Consider the following 14960-nt stretch of genomic DNA (forward strand, 5'->3'; position numbering starts at 1 on the left):
AACCATCCTTTACGGCATCTTGTTGGTGTAATATAGAAGCAAATATACTGTTGTGTATAACAAGCATCTGCTCTTGTGAATACAAAGTCGAACTGGGTATAAACATTGTGCTGCAACTTAAAGGGAGAAAAGCAAGACATAAGACTTAGCCGTGGGCTATGTTTTGGGGCAAAATGACGGAAACTAGAAAATATTTTTGTATAATTGATGCCACCTTCCTTCAAAATTAAGAATAAATACGGTTAAAATTTGTATCCAGAACTAATAGACTCAAACATATACCGACACTTATACACTAGGGAGAATATGGCAGTAAAGCATCACAGACAGACAACATCCCATCTGTGTAAGAGTTACCCTTTTTTTATCCATTCTTTTAGGATATACAGGCAAACTGTACATAAGCCAATCATTTCAAGGTAGATTGTCTTAAATTTACCTCCGCATGGTTTGCATTGGTTGTTTTTCAAAAAGGATGCCATGCGTTGACATCCACAGGATACACATATCAAATGGCTCGCAGAGAAAACTAGAGCAACCTACTTAACCTACGGAGGAATCCAGCTTCGTTAGCCTTCACAGGAATCTAGTGTGCTAAGCCTTCACATGTAATGTATGCATGCTTCTCCTACAATGTATCATCACAAAGAAATTCTGTTCTCTTCCGATGCAAAGATCTGGATTATAGTTTCACAGATTGCACAAACCAGGTCCGAGGGTCCCTCCTCATAAAAAAAGGAACTCAAGACAAGCCTCAATCATTTAAAGCTGCTGACATGTTTGACTCTTTAATTACTCTAGTCACATCGTGAAAAGGCTAAATTGACCTTCAAGATATGAATACATTTCATTTCTTTCCCCCTGTTATGCATAGTTGTACTTCGAACAGAAGCCACGTCGAACTGGAAAGAAGAGATGGAGGTAAAGAGAGGGCAGAGACCCAGAAAGAGAGCGGTCTTACCTCCACGGCCCGCAGTAGGCAGCAGTCCGGGGAACAAGAAGGCATTTTTGGAGCTCTGAAAACTCACATACACACTCAGTCGCGCACAGTCCTTAAGACGGAAAAGCTTGCCTCTCCGTCGCCCTGTCTCCCTCGGAAAGGAAGACAAAAATTTTGCTACCTGTATTATAGCTAGTGCCTCAGTCTATCTTTAGGCCGCCGGCTGTGTCAAAAAATAACACAAGAAAAAAGAAGAAAAAAGAAGAAGAAAAAACGCCTGTATGACCCAGAGCTCGTGTGTGTGAAGCACACAAGACAGAGACAGATACAGTCTGCGAGTGGATGGCAGCAGGTACAGTGCAGTGCTTCCAGTGCCGGCTCAGTCTGACAACTATCGTTCTTCCTCTCTTTCCTTCCCTCTCCCTCCCCCTCACAAAGGGTTACAGCCTCAGCCACCGGCTCCGAGGCACACTGAATCAAACCACACGTTCACCAACCAATCATAAAGCTCCAGCAGGCTGATGTAATCATTCCCACACAGACCTAGGCGCACAGAGGCACGCACACACACCCTGAGAGACATGCACACTCCAGTAGACACACAGACGCACAGTCATGCACAGACATAGCCAACTTTTTCAGACTACTTGAAGGTCTCTGCCTCAGTTTCTTTTTCGAGCTCGATGCATGAGGGATCATTTGAGAAGGGCGTGTTGCTCCTCTTGCCTCCAAGTTTTCAAGTCAGAGTTTGTTGGCTTGCATGTTTTTCTCTGCCCCTTTACCTCTCATTCCCCTTCCTCTCATCCTCCCTTCTTCCCACCATTCCATTCCTCCCTTCCTGTGGCTTAACTTTGAACTCACCAGCAAGTCGAACTTACTGCGAGCAACAAGACTCATTACAGAGCAAACGAAATCAAACAAAGCTGGACTTGAGCAGCACTTAAGGACTTCAAACTTCTACTCCTTCCCTGGTGGTTTGCTTCGTGTCAACATTCTTTCTTTCCAAAGAGCAGAAAAGCTGGAGACTTTTGCAGGCACACACACACACACACACACACACACACGTACACCCAGCCCCCTACCCCTCCTTTAAACTCTGATATTTAATACAGCATCAGACGGTCAAAAGTTTTGACACACCCCGTCTGGGAGAGGAAAAAAACGGCTTTTACCATAAGTTGCCCTCGAAGCAACTTCATTTTTCCTGGGAAGGAAAGGTGTATGTATTTATGCGCGTGTGGGTGAGGGGTAATCAGTAGAAGATGCCACAGCACTAAGAAGGAAATGGTGGTAAAAGGGGAAGCGGTTAGAGAGACAAATGGAATTACTACAAAGAGGACCTTTTGGGAGGGATGAAGGGAGGAAGTCAGGGTCTAAGAGAGAGGAGAGAAATAGAGAGAAGGAAGCGTACAATTCCACATGCACAGAGGCACGTACTGTATGTGCGTGTGTGTGTGTGGGATAAGGGAGAAACTGACACACACTAATGTGAGAAGTTAAGGAAAAAGAGTGGGAAGCAGAGGGAGAGACTCAGTGTGGTGACACACTGCAGCAGAATGTGTAGTATGAATACCGTCTACTGTTAACTACATAATAGCCTGCACAGCTGTTTTCCCCCTGATAGGGGGAAAGCCCAAGGACGACTGCACACATCACAAGTGGTGCAAAAGAGCTTTATACACACTGCGCCATCATTTGTAATAGCTGGTTACTGAGAGAGATGTATTCCAGTGCCTACCTTTAGCAAGCAGGAAATGTTATTTGAAATTATGGTTTCTGTTGGTCCTTTTATACCAGAGCAAGCAAGCAAGCATAAAAGCTCAATACAATGACCTGGTATGACTATTAGAGGTTCAACAGGTGTGACATTTGTTTCTATTCTAAATAACAACTATGGGACTGTCACAATGCAGAGCTTGCGTCATAGTCTTTGTTTAGCCACAATTAGGGCTGAAGTGTTCCCAGTTACACAGAGGGTTAAGTCAAGTCCCGAGCTGTTTGCTCTGCTCTGATGGATAGTACGAACCTTCAGCTGCACACTCATCTACTATCACTCGCTAAAGCAGGAGCAAAAACAATATGTAGCACAGAGAACTGATAATTATGGATTTAAAGAAACAAACATGATTAAAGAATATGAAAAATTTAAAACAAATTACAGTTCTAGTCTCTTGTATATTACCACAGAAATAAAAATGTGTAATAAAACTACAGACACCATTACAAACACTCGATCCAGTTCAATTAACATCATCAAGCTAAGTCCTAATTATGTATGTGGTCTAGTATGGAGTAGTTTTATAACCAAGCTACTTGAAAAAATATATATATACTACTGTTGAAATAGACATTATATAACCATAATACTTAAAGCAAAATATGAAACTAACACATGAAGGCTTGAGTGGTGGAGGGAGAATCCGAATAGAGTGTAGGCAGCTGGTAGGAGTAAGCAGTGCATAAAACATGCAAGTAGCCACCATGTAGTCACCCACTGGTTTTTGGACCAACATTTTCAAGTCTCGAGTTTGTCATTTAGCCATTACCATTGTGGGTTTTGGACCCAAAAGTGAGGTGTAAATCCGGGAGAAATGACACTACACAAATCCACAGGGCAATTTCCTTAATTATGTCTAACTTTAAGCCAAACACAATAGAAATGTGTGAGTTAAATAAAAAATGCAGTTGTTTGATGTTTTTTTCTTCTCAATTATCTTCTACCGGAATTACTTTTTGATTGAGTACTATTTTTCTCCGTTTGTAAGAGAGAAACTAACTTAAAGAGATATTTTAACTCATTTGAAGTGAGATTGCGTGAAACACTTCTGAAGAGCCAGCGTCTGATCCACAGAATACAGCAGTCAGAACGCTCTCAGTTGAGAGAAGCAGAAAGTTTCCTGACAGACGAGCTAAAGCTAAACTCTGGGCCACCAGAGGAGCTCATTTTTTGCCATCTAAAACAACTCAAACCTAAAACGTTATGGGGTTCGAGTGAATGTTATATTGTGGATTTTTCAGCCATCAGCCAGTTACAAAGAATAACCAAAAGCAAGTAATTAAATTAAAAAGAATTTATAAAACAATACTGTCACATTCATGCAAATGAGAAGGATAATCCAGTACTTTTAAACAAGTTGTCATTTAACATGAGGGAGCAGAGCTGGGCCTCTCAACCACTCTGATGACTCAGGTCCGATGACTGCCTGTGATGTAATCCCTCAGGGAGAAACTGAAAGCTGCATCATACGTACACACACACACACACACACACACACACACACACACACTCCAAAAGACACGCAGGCGCCCAGATGTGCTAGCTTGTACATAAACATTTTAAGAAACATAGACTCGCATTACTAAGCACATGCCGCTCATTTTGACTTCATTACCATTTCTGCACACACAAAAAGACACAGCTTGACTAGACAAGCACAAGAAGACAAAGAGAAACTTAAGTTTGCAAGCATGTGTGTGCACGCCCAGCAAAGAACATACACACATCAATCTCTTTGAGTACTGGCTCCTGGTCTATAAATAGTTTCAGTGGTATTATGTACACATTACAAGCCATTACATCAGATAGGAGTTACTCAAGGATTATTAGCTATTAAGCATACAATCATGCACACACATGAGGAGGTATTACATATGCGTGATGTTGTGAAGGGGTTTTAAAGGAACCTGGATAACAGCTGTGCTAGTGAAACAGGTCCCTATTGGCAAAAACCAGTGGGGGTATGGAAAAAAACTTTTGCCAAAAATAGACATTTTAGATAGTGTGTCTAGTGTCACATAATCATATGTAAATTCAATGCTGAGGCCAGCTGCAGTGTCTTCCTGGAAAAGCAAAACAAAGGAGGAATTATTTTGGATAAAGTCACACAGGGACTTTCTTGCCCTGGGTTAGGACTCCAGGTTATGCATAATTCTGGCCAGTCCAAACTGTAACCACAGCTCTTAAATGATCCTTGGCCACATATGGCCTCAACATCTGACTGGCTTGAGATTGTTGGTGGCAGTGCACATGACGCCTTGAACAAAAAAACATTCACCCACTATATTCTCATAGCTCATATATCATGAATATGAGAGTCAGGGGGGGATTCAGCATGCAACTGACAACAGGCATGATGATAGTAAGTGGAATTAATAAGATCTAATTCCAGAGTTAGGTTTTGGTTGAGGGCATATGACTACATAAGCAAGTGAATTATCATAAACTATACTTCATGACACAATAACAACCATCCTATGCCAAATACTAAGCTAAGATTTATTTGAATGAAAACCAGCTGAAGTGAAAAAGCTACATATGTGTAATTTTTGCGGATACGTTTATTTTGTCTACTTTCCCATGGTTTCCTTTTTTTTTTTTTAAACTAAAATCCAATCTATCATTCTCTAGGTTTTACCGCTTTATTTACTTGTCATCACTTGTACACAGCCTTACAAGATCCTGCCCTTTCAGTGGGCATCAGTTTTGCAAAAATTGTCAATATTTAACTATGGGATATTTTCTGTCTCTATTCCCCTGGTCCCTGACACGTTTCCAGAAAAGAACTGTAACCTTTGATTGTGTGATTTGGCTCACACGACCCACCCAGGCCCCAAATTCCCACTAACAACAACCCTCCATGAAAGCCCCCTCTGACTGTGATGTGGTGCTGTGTGTGTGGTCTGTGCTGCCCCTGGAAACGTCCCAGATGATGAGATGGAGGCACAAAAACCTGAATGAGCATCGGACAATTGGCTGTTCCTGCTTAGCGCTTGCAATCAGCAGGAGTGGGAGGCAGTAGCTAAGAAAACTCTGCTGACTCATGAAGAAGGCCCAGTGAGCTGTCCCTTATCACCCAATTACAGCGTCAAATTAAACCCGAGATACAGAGGCCGATCTGGGCTGAGTGAAGCATAGGAAAGCAGTTTAGTGATCCTCCTAACATGTACTTATTACATGTACCAAACTAGATTCATGATTATAAAAAAAAATGGTTCATTCTTTATTAACTTTCCAGCAATGTGCAGTATTTGACAACTTTATAAACACCTCTTGATTCTGCACCGGCATCATCAAAAAGAAGGAAAAACAAGTTAGAACGGAGGAGGACAGGTGGAGGACGATATTTCTGAAGAATGTATAGAGAGAAATGTAGGATAGAAAGACGCTGGGTGTGAGCTGACAATAAAAAAAAAACAGTCATGTACACTGACAAGCTGCTGCCCGTGCCACTGTGCAGCCATGCAGCACACCATAAACTGCATCTTGGGCAGTTGGTTAGCCCACAGAGCCCGCTCTGTCTGTGAACAATAGAGCCTTAACACACAACCAGACTCATAAACTTCTGTACTAAGTAGGAAGATTCTGTAACAGAACAGGGTCAAATTAGCAATCCAGGCCACACTGTGCAAATTCAGGTCAGACATTCTGACAAGCGTTACATAAAATTTAATGACCACATGCATTACAACAGCCAAATATCATAAAATCTGAAGGTAGAGGCAGGAACAAATTATGGTCAAAGGGGAGCTCATTCTTCTTTGCCTGAAGATGAAAATACAGATTTTGCAGTCAGCTGAAGATTTAAAAACATTACTGCAAACTGAAGACAGAACAAATTAAACCTGAGGAGAAAAGAAATATGGTGACTTCATGACCACAATTTCCTCAAAATTCTCTTACACAGCATGTGAAAATAATAAAACAAAAATAACACTTCCTCAAAGTTTGAAAACAACAACAACCTAGTAGCCTGGGAAGTGATACACATTTTATAGGCCGGACTAATGTTGATGCAAAGATAGTCGGTCGCTTTTTCTGAGACCGACTGCTGAGAGGAACATTGTATGATGCCAAAGATTTTACCAAAAGGACTCACAGTGGGAGCAAAAGCTTAATTGTGCAACAAGGCTGACAGCCAGTGCTCTCTGGGCAGCAAATGTTCTCTGAGATCCGTACTTATTTGGAACCATTGTTCAATTACAGTGGGAGAGCAAAAGGAGGGGCAAGACCTATTGTAATTGGGCAATCAAAGAATGACATCACACACCAGATTTTGGCAATAAGGTGAAAATGGTCTAATGGTCAGAGGGCAAGCAGTGGCTGTGCTGCTTCCTGATCGAAGCTGCCACTTAAAATGCTAACTGGAGTTGTGCTCCAAATATTTCTATTTCACAAATGTGACTTTTTCAAAACTTTTCTGTTGGATGTATCCATGATGGTGATTTCTCAGAAAAGCAAGTTACCCGAGCCATTTGCACTAGTACACCACTGTGCTCCCATTTAGCCAGTAGGATCTAAAATAACTTTTTATCTATTTTAATTTGAGTCAAATCACAAGAAAGTTTTGTTTTTTTAATGTATTCTGACCCAGAGAGGATTGCAGCGCCCCCGGCTGTTGTTCATGTATGTTATTTCTTTGCATGGTTAAGTTTTAACATGCCTTAGTGGATATAGCAACAAACTGTGCGCACTGACGATAGTTTTCAGAGGTATTCCTGACGCAATTCAGGGATTCTAACCAAAGAATCATGTCTGTTGTAATTGCAGCGTTCCTCGAGGGCCAATATATTGCACGTTGAATATAAGCTTCCAGCTTTGCAAGTAGAGATTTCTTTGAATTCTCTGAATCTTTCCATACCAAATGCAAGAGATGACGAAACCCTCAAAGTCTTTGAAATGTTATTTCTAAACAGCAGTTTAGAGGTTATGAGATGTTCACCTGATGTTGTTTTTTCTCTCTTTTCTTAGCTTTAGACTTTAGACAAATTAAAATATGTCGCCTCTTCCCCCTACTCGACTCAGTCTTTTAGCTCAGCTCCTTATTCTGGTGTGCAATAATTACTCCTATTAGAGATGTTGTTGTGATTTGATCAATTAGCTACAGCTTAAAAAACTCCAGCAACCACAAATGCATCACATGGTAACAGAATAATCTTTATGCAGAAAATGACTTCAACTACTTTTGCAAACTAAATCATCCCCGTTTCTGTTGCTTCTAATTTTTTTTTACCTTTTCTCCCCCTTCTGCTTATTCCTGCTTCTTCCCACTTTTCTGCCTTTATACAGCAGCAGTTTCAGAAATCTGAGCTGTCCCACTTTCCCCAGACGGAGGGAGAGAGACATTGAAAAAGAGAAACAGAGAGAGGGAGACGACAGGCAAAAAGAGAGGGAAATGCAGTCTGCATGACCTACATGAGTCCAACAGCTCTGTTCAGCCCTGGCCAGATAAAGCGCCTACAGGCAGTAACACACAGCTGTCTTTGTATAACACCTGAACACGAACAAACATAGACACATGTGCATATTCAAGTGTATATGAACACTTGTATATGAACACTCTAAAATTCAAGCACTTGAAAGACCATACACTTCACATAATATTATAAATCTAAATGTCATATGCTGTAACTTAAGTTCATTAATGAAAGTGTGGCAGTCAAGATGCAGACAGCAACGGAGCAGAGAGCAAACACTACGAGGGATTTCCATTAGTTGCAGGAGTAATGCGATCTCCTTTAGCTGGGACAAATCTGCGGCTTCTAATCTTACACTGCCTGCCTTCTGAGAGAGGAGTTAATGATGGACCATTAAAGGTGCATCATCGACCAGTGCCTGGGTGGTCCAATCATGCTGCCATGGAAAGACCTTCATTTTAAATACAGTATATTTTTAGCTTTAGTAATACTCCTCAGCCCAGGGCCTACTCCTGCTTCACCTCTGTCGCTGTTATCCTGTTCTTTTAAAAAAATGTACATGGACAACAGTGTGCATCTTTACAATGTTGATCAAGTAGTGCCTAGTGCAGCTCATTGTTTAAAAATGATCACAGAAACCCATTGAATTCTATACAAACAGTAAAATAGTTATCTAATCTTTAGAAGAACTAAGCTAAAAACCTGTACAAAATATTATTTGATTTTGGTTTCCTATCGTTAAAGCATCTAAAAATGTTCACTTATTGAATCTCTCATAAACTAAAATATCAACTGTGACTATACAGTTATGTGTTGGTATGAAAGGGATCTACATCTTTTTACTTGAAAGTCTGTTTGTACTGATTTAGTGTTTGTGTGGAATTATTCAGGTTTCCAAAGGACTCTTGCTTGGATCCTTGTCAGCTTGCAGATAAAAGCAGTTAGGTAGAAAGGCTTTTGGGGAGTGTAAACCCCAGGCATGGCTAACAGGCCAGTCTCTTACCTGACAAATTGACATCTTCCAGCCCTGAGACAGGAGAGCAAGAATTATTTCTTTAAGTTAAATACATTATTAGGAAAATTGCCAATTGCATGAGCAGTTTTACTATTTGGTAGCTTCTCTACTAAAATCAACAAGCTGCGATGGATAAACCCCAAAGGATAACTTTGTGAGACTTGGTTTGCAGATAATCTGTGACAATTTTGGGAAAGATTGAAAAAACATGTGGCTTGTAAAAATGTACAAATAATCTTAAAAAAAAAATCCACTTATGAGAAATACAGTGAAATGCAATGTAATAGAGTGCTCTAAAAATGAAAGTTTTGTGTAATTTACATATATTTATTGCTACATCGAGTGAGGCCAGTGATACTTAACCCTTTTCAGTTAAGTGATGCATGTTTGATCTTGTGTATTAACATTTTTGCAGTGCATCTCAAAAGTTTCTCATTTGTTGTACAAATGGATCTTGTAGTCATAAGGTAATAGTCATTCTCTGCTTATAAAACATCCTTTATTGTTATTTTATTAGTATTTTAGTAATACAAGTGTAGCATTCATCATACAGTTTCTGCTCTCCAGTAGTGCAATGGATCTTGTCTGCAAATGACTAGTTGGTAGCACTGATGCTGACATTTTCATTTACTGAAAAAATAAATGCAATCGTTTAAAAATGTAATTCATTTGAATATTTTTTCAAATGCCTCGATCATGCTCTAAAGCACAAACAACATTTTACATAAGAACGATAGTCGTAGCTATAATATGCTCCTCTGTTCCCTGCAAGCTTTGTCCAATGCTAATTTTAAAGTCTTATTTATTATTACTAAGCCTTTGCTCAGGCTAATCATCCCAATGTACTGAATTACTTAACAGGCCATGTGTATGTCTGTGTCTGTTTGTGCAACTGTGTCTCTGTGGCAGTAGCTGGTCTAGCTTGCAAGTTGAGGCATGTTTCCATTTAGCAGCTTGCGTTAAATATGTTGCTGACACATGAGATGTTCCAGACTAAACCCCAACCTGCCTGGCTCTTTTCCAGGTCGCACTTGTTCAACAGCAGCCAAACAATTTGTACTTCACAGCACTGAATGCTGCAAATCCGATCAGTCACTCAATTCATCCTGTGTACATTGGTTTGTTTGAGTGTCTGAGGAATGATAAAGAGAGACGTGATATGCATGCTGACGATGCTCTTTTTACCTACAAAGCATGCCAGTTTGGATGTTTTGGAGGTTAGACACAATCACGGGAGTAACAAGGCCGAAAGGCATGCATGCGTCAAATATACACACATGGATGCACACATGCAAAAAAAACCAATAAAACATCCAGTTTAAGGGCATTATTCAAATTCCCATCAGTCACAAATAACTTACAAAAACAAAAAAAAAAATTCCAAAGAAATAAACAGCCCAAGTGGCAAACACAGTACATATCACTTGAAAGTGCCCCACAAACATTAACTTGATTGGCCAGTGATTAAGTGCCTGTATGTGTGTGTTCCCCGTTTCACTTTAAGATTCTTTCAAAAGCAGGCTGGCAGCTGGATGAGTGAGCCAGCAGATTTCTGGTGCTGCATCACCTTTGATCTCTGCACAGAGCAGTTCGCAGAACATATCAGCACTGCAATGAGAAACAGAGTGTGCACACACACATATAAACATACTGTCAAACACTCTCACAGAGACACATGCGCAAGTATTTCTGCTCGTAAAGAGAAGCGTGCACACATTACTCACATAAACACACAAGATATACAAAACAGAACCACCTCACAGGCACACCCCTACTTTTATACACACACACACACTTGTGCACATGGCCACAGACGTTCTCACACTTCGAGGCCAACCGTTTGGGCACTGACAGCATTCCATTCTTTTATGGTGGAAAAATCTGCCCTTTGACATGGGAGTATTTCCAACATGCACAAAGGCATCAGACATGGAATGCCATGTCTTGCTGCTGTAAGGAGGCATGAATCCATGCCCGTTGTTTAGATGTCAGGTGCTTCAAGATAAATGCTGCTGCTTTTCTCTCAGCCATCAAACGCCATAAGTTTTCCGTGTGTAAAACCAGTTTTGATAAGCTGATTTACCATCTGTAAAAATAAAAATTACATTTTGCAGTCAACAGTTGAAGAAGTCCCTTAAAGCTTTCGTCGGCAGGTTTTCAAAATTCCAAGTCTAAAGTCGGAAAATTCGAACTAACACAACTTTCAGGTCCCTCCCCCAACCTCTACCAAGCTCCAAACCGCCCCCCAAACCCCTCCCCCTCTGTGGACGAGGTTGTGCACGTGAGTTCACACCAGTGTGCGCGCACACAAGCTGGGGGCAGACTCACGCTCAGCATGGAAGACGTGGTTGGTGACCGTTCTGCTCAGATAATAGATAAATAATAAACCTAACGTGATTGGTTAAAAACAGCCGGGAGCGCTCGATTTTACAAGCACCATAACAGGCTTTAGAGGGAGCTACAGAATTCGGGATTTTTCCTAAACAGCCTGTTTAATATTCTACTTCCAGAATCCCATGACTAAAAAAAGTTGCCGATGGCAGCTTTAATGGTGACGATGTTACTCAATTATTTTAAAGCAGTATTAATCAATACTTTAATGAAGTTTAAGTTTAATGAAGTAAGAACATCGACATCAAACCTGAACCCTTCAGGAAAGGGGGAGCATTGTTTAAAGGTAAACAAAAGAAACTTCTGCTGAAGAAAAAATGGACCAGACTCAGTGAATAATTCCCTTTCATCAGTGTTTTGTCTAGTTGGGCCCATGACACCTCAAGGAGACTAGACAGTGATCACTGGCGTCCATGAGTCAATCCCCTAATGCCAGCCATCACTGCTCCTCACACCACAACAACCATCTTTTTTTTTTTCCACAACCACAAACTACCCCAGCCTCTCACCAACTGCACACCAGTCATAATGGGGTGAGGATACAAAACCTGGTTCGGGTAGGGGGTAGAAATAGAAGAGGCCTGACAAGACACACGAGCAGATTCAGCAGACAAACTCACCAAAACAGTCCTACAATCACTAAAAATGCCAGCAAAAACAAGGCCATACAGGCCAACTCACCTAAAATGGCCGCTTGGATTCAAAAGGTTCACGTGGGCCCCACCCTCCACTTAATTATATCCTGGATTTCTTCCTTGCTTCTTCCAAGAATCTGTTTACCCTAAGTGCTCCCCCCGCTGGGCCCCCAGGTACTATTGCTTCTTCTAATCCAAATCCACTGACTGGACTTTACTGCCTCATCTGACACCTCCTATTTTCCTCACACCATGTCCACTTACACCCAGCTCCCTCAACAATGAGACAGCAGACTTTGCAACAAATCCTCTACATCCTGCTTCAACTGGACATATCCTAACTTTCCATCCTCGCTGCTCTGCTTCTGCCCCAACTCCACACACCTAAGCTTTTTCCTTTCATATGCTTCTGCTACTAATTCCTCCCAAGGAACAGTCAGCTCTATGAAATAGACTCTCATTCTACTCCTAGACCACAAGACTATATCAGGCCTTAGGTTTGTAGAGGCTATTTCCTGGGGAACAACAAGCTTATCTCCTAAATCTACCTGCATCTCCCAATCACAAGCATCCTCTAAGCTGCCTAGCTTCCTTATTTTCATATTAACTTTCTCCCCCTCCTGAACAAACTGAATTGCTACTCTCTTCACCTTAGACCCTTCTAAGTTTACCTGCCTTCGTTTATCTTTAATACCTGCAGCTAAGCTTCTTAATTCTTGGTCATGTCGCCACGTACACCTGCCTTGTGACAGACTAACCTTACAACCTGACAAAATATGCCTTAGAGTTGCAGTACCTGAACAAAACTAACATAGGGGGTCTCCATTTACCCAGAGTTTTAGGTTCTGGGGAGTTGGCAATACATCATATTTTGCCTCTATCAAAAATCTAATACTCCTTTCCTCCATACTCCACAGCTCTTTCCAACTAAGATTTGTCTTCTCTACACCTTCCCAATTCAACCACTGTTCCTGCTTAGCCTGAGCCAATGCCTTTGTACCCCTTAACATTTCCTCCTGTCTACGGACCTGTTCAACAACTAGCTTTCTCTTCTCCTTGGGACCTGCTCTACTCCACACTGGTTTGCCTGGGCCAAGCCCCAAGCCTCCCCAGCCTATTTGAACATTACCCACAATCTCTGTATGTCTAAGAGTTGCTTATGCATCCTGAGCTGGCGTTCTTGGATTCCATTTCCTTCCCTTGGTTGGGTTTGGAACAACCTTACTAACTACCACTTCTTTACTCCCAGCTAACAGGAGCTCTGTCCTAACTTTAGTACATTTAAACTCCTACTAGACTAGATACTGGAGTATCAGCTGGAGTATGCCTTTCCTCTACAGTGCCACAGTACTTAGGCATCTAGGAACACCTATGTAATGTAAAAGCTAACTAATCTTTCCATTTTTTCTACAACAGATAATGGAATCTCATCCACAGACAGTGGCCACATCAACCTAGGAAACAATCCAAACTGCAGACACCACAGCTTCAACTTTCCTGGAAGCTCTGATTTATCTATTCTATCCAGTCCCTCAGCAACATCTTCCCGAAACTGCACTGACTGCTTTCCATCATTCATGTCTGCCTGGTACCACCTGCCTAAACTCTTTACTGCCTTTTCCCTAATTATTGGAATGTTTTCTTTATCTATTACAAACTTTCTATCACTTAATTTCCCTCTACTTATTGAGATACTTCTAGACGTAGTAGGTTTGATTTTCATACCAGCCCACTTTAGATTTTTATTAAGTCTCTCATGTATTCCCTTCATACATGGCACTGTTGTAGTCACTAACGTCATATCATCCATGTATGCTCTAATTGGTGTAAGACGCATGCCATCCTGACGTCTCTCTCCACCTGCAACCCACTTGGAAGCTCTAATAATTATCTCCATCGCCATTGTAAATGCTAAAAGAGAAATCGTACACCCTGCCATAATGCCTATTTCTAGCCTCTGCCAACCTGTTGTGAAACCTGCTGTTTTTAAGCACAGTCCAATATCCTGAAAATATGCTCTTACTAAGTTAACAACTACTACGGGCACTCTAAAAAAATCAAACGCTTTCCAAATAAGGCAATGTGGCACTGAGCCAAATGCATTTGCTAGATCCAGAAATATAACATGCAAGTCTTTTTTCTCAATCTTGGCTGTCTGAATCCGATGCCAAATCATGCTAGTGTGCTCTAAACACCCTGCGAAACCTGGTATTCCTGCCCTCTGCACAGTAGTATCTATTAAGCAATTATTTTCTAAATAACTAGCTAATCTCTGTGCAACTACACGAAAGAAAATCTTCCCCTCTACATTTAGGAGAGAGATCATTCCAAACTTTCTCCTTTGGAATAAGAATGCCTCCTGCCCTACTCAATGTTCTAGGAATAACCTGTTTCTCCCAAACTATTCTTAATTGCCTACACAAAAACTTTAGGATATCAGGTGAACTTTTATAAACCCGGTAGGGGACTCCATCTGACCCTGGGGCCAACGAAGCCAGCATACAAAATTCTTCAATCAGTTACTGATATTCATCAGCTTCCCGTCCAACAGCGGGTGGTTCTGTCCACAGAGGTTTACAGAGGACAGAAATAGTCCTCAGTGACAACCGGGTACACAGGAAGTGGGACATCATGAAAAAAGTATGTTGTGGATATGATTGTTTTTGTTTCATTGTTGTTGTTTTTTTGCCCACATCACATTGACAAAAACTGATGGGGCTCCTTGACGACTGTCTTTATGTTGATACCAATGCAACATGCTCAGTATTTGTAGGTATTCACAATA

At 41.1% G+C, this 14960-nt stretch overlaps 1 protein-coding gene across 2 annotated transcripts in view; it reads right to left on the bottom strand.

Annotated features, from left to right (window-relative positions):
- The window catches only part of LOC142379801 (growth factor receptor-bound protein 10-like), a 68244-nt gene that overhangs the window by 14203 nt on the left and 39081 nt on the right, over positions 1-14960 (bottom strand). The window lies entirely within an intron of this gene.

This window comes from Odontesthes bonariensis, chromosome 5 (genome assembly GCF_027942865.1).
Source record: "Odontesthes bonariensis isolate fOdoBon6 chromosome 5, fOdoBon6.hap1, whole genome shotgun sequence".
Classification (NCBI taxonomy): Eukaryota; Metazoa; Chordata; class Actinopteri; order Atheriniformes; family Atherinopsidae; genus Odontesthes; species Odontesthes bonariensis.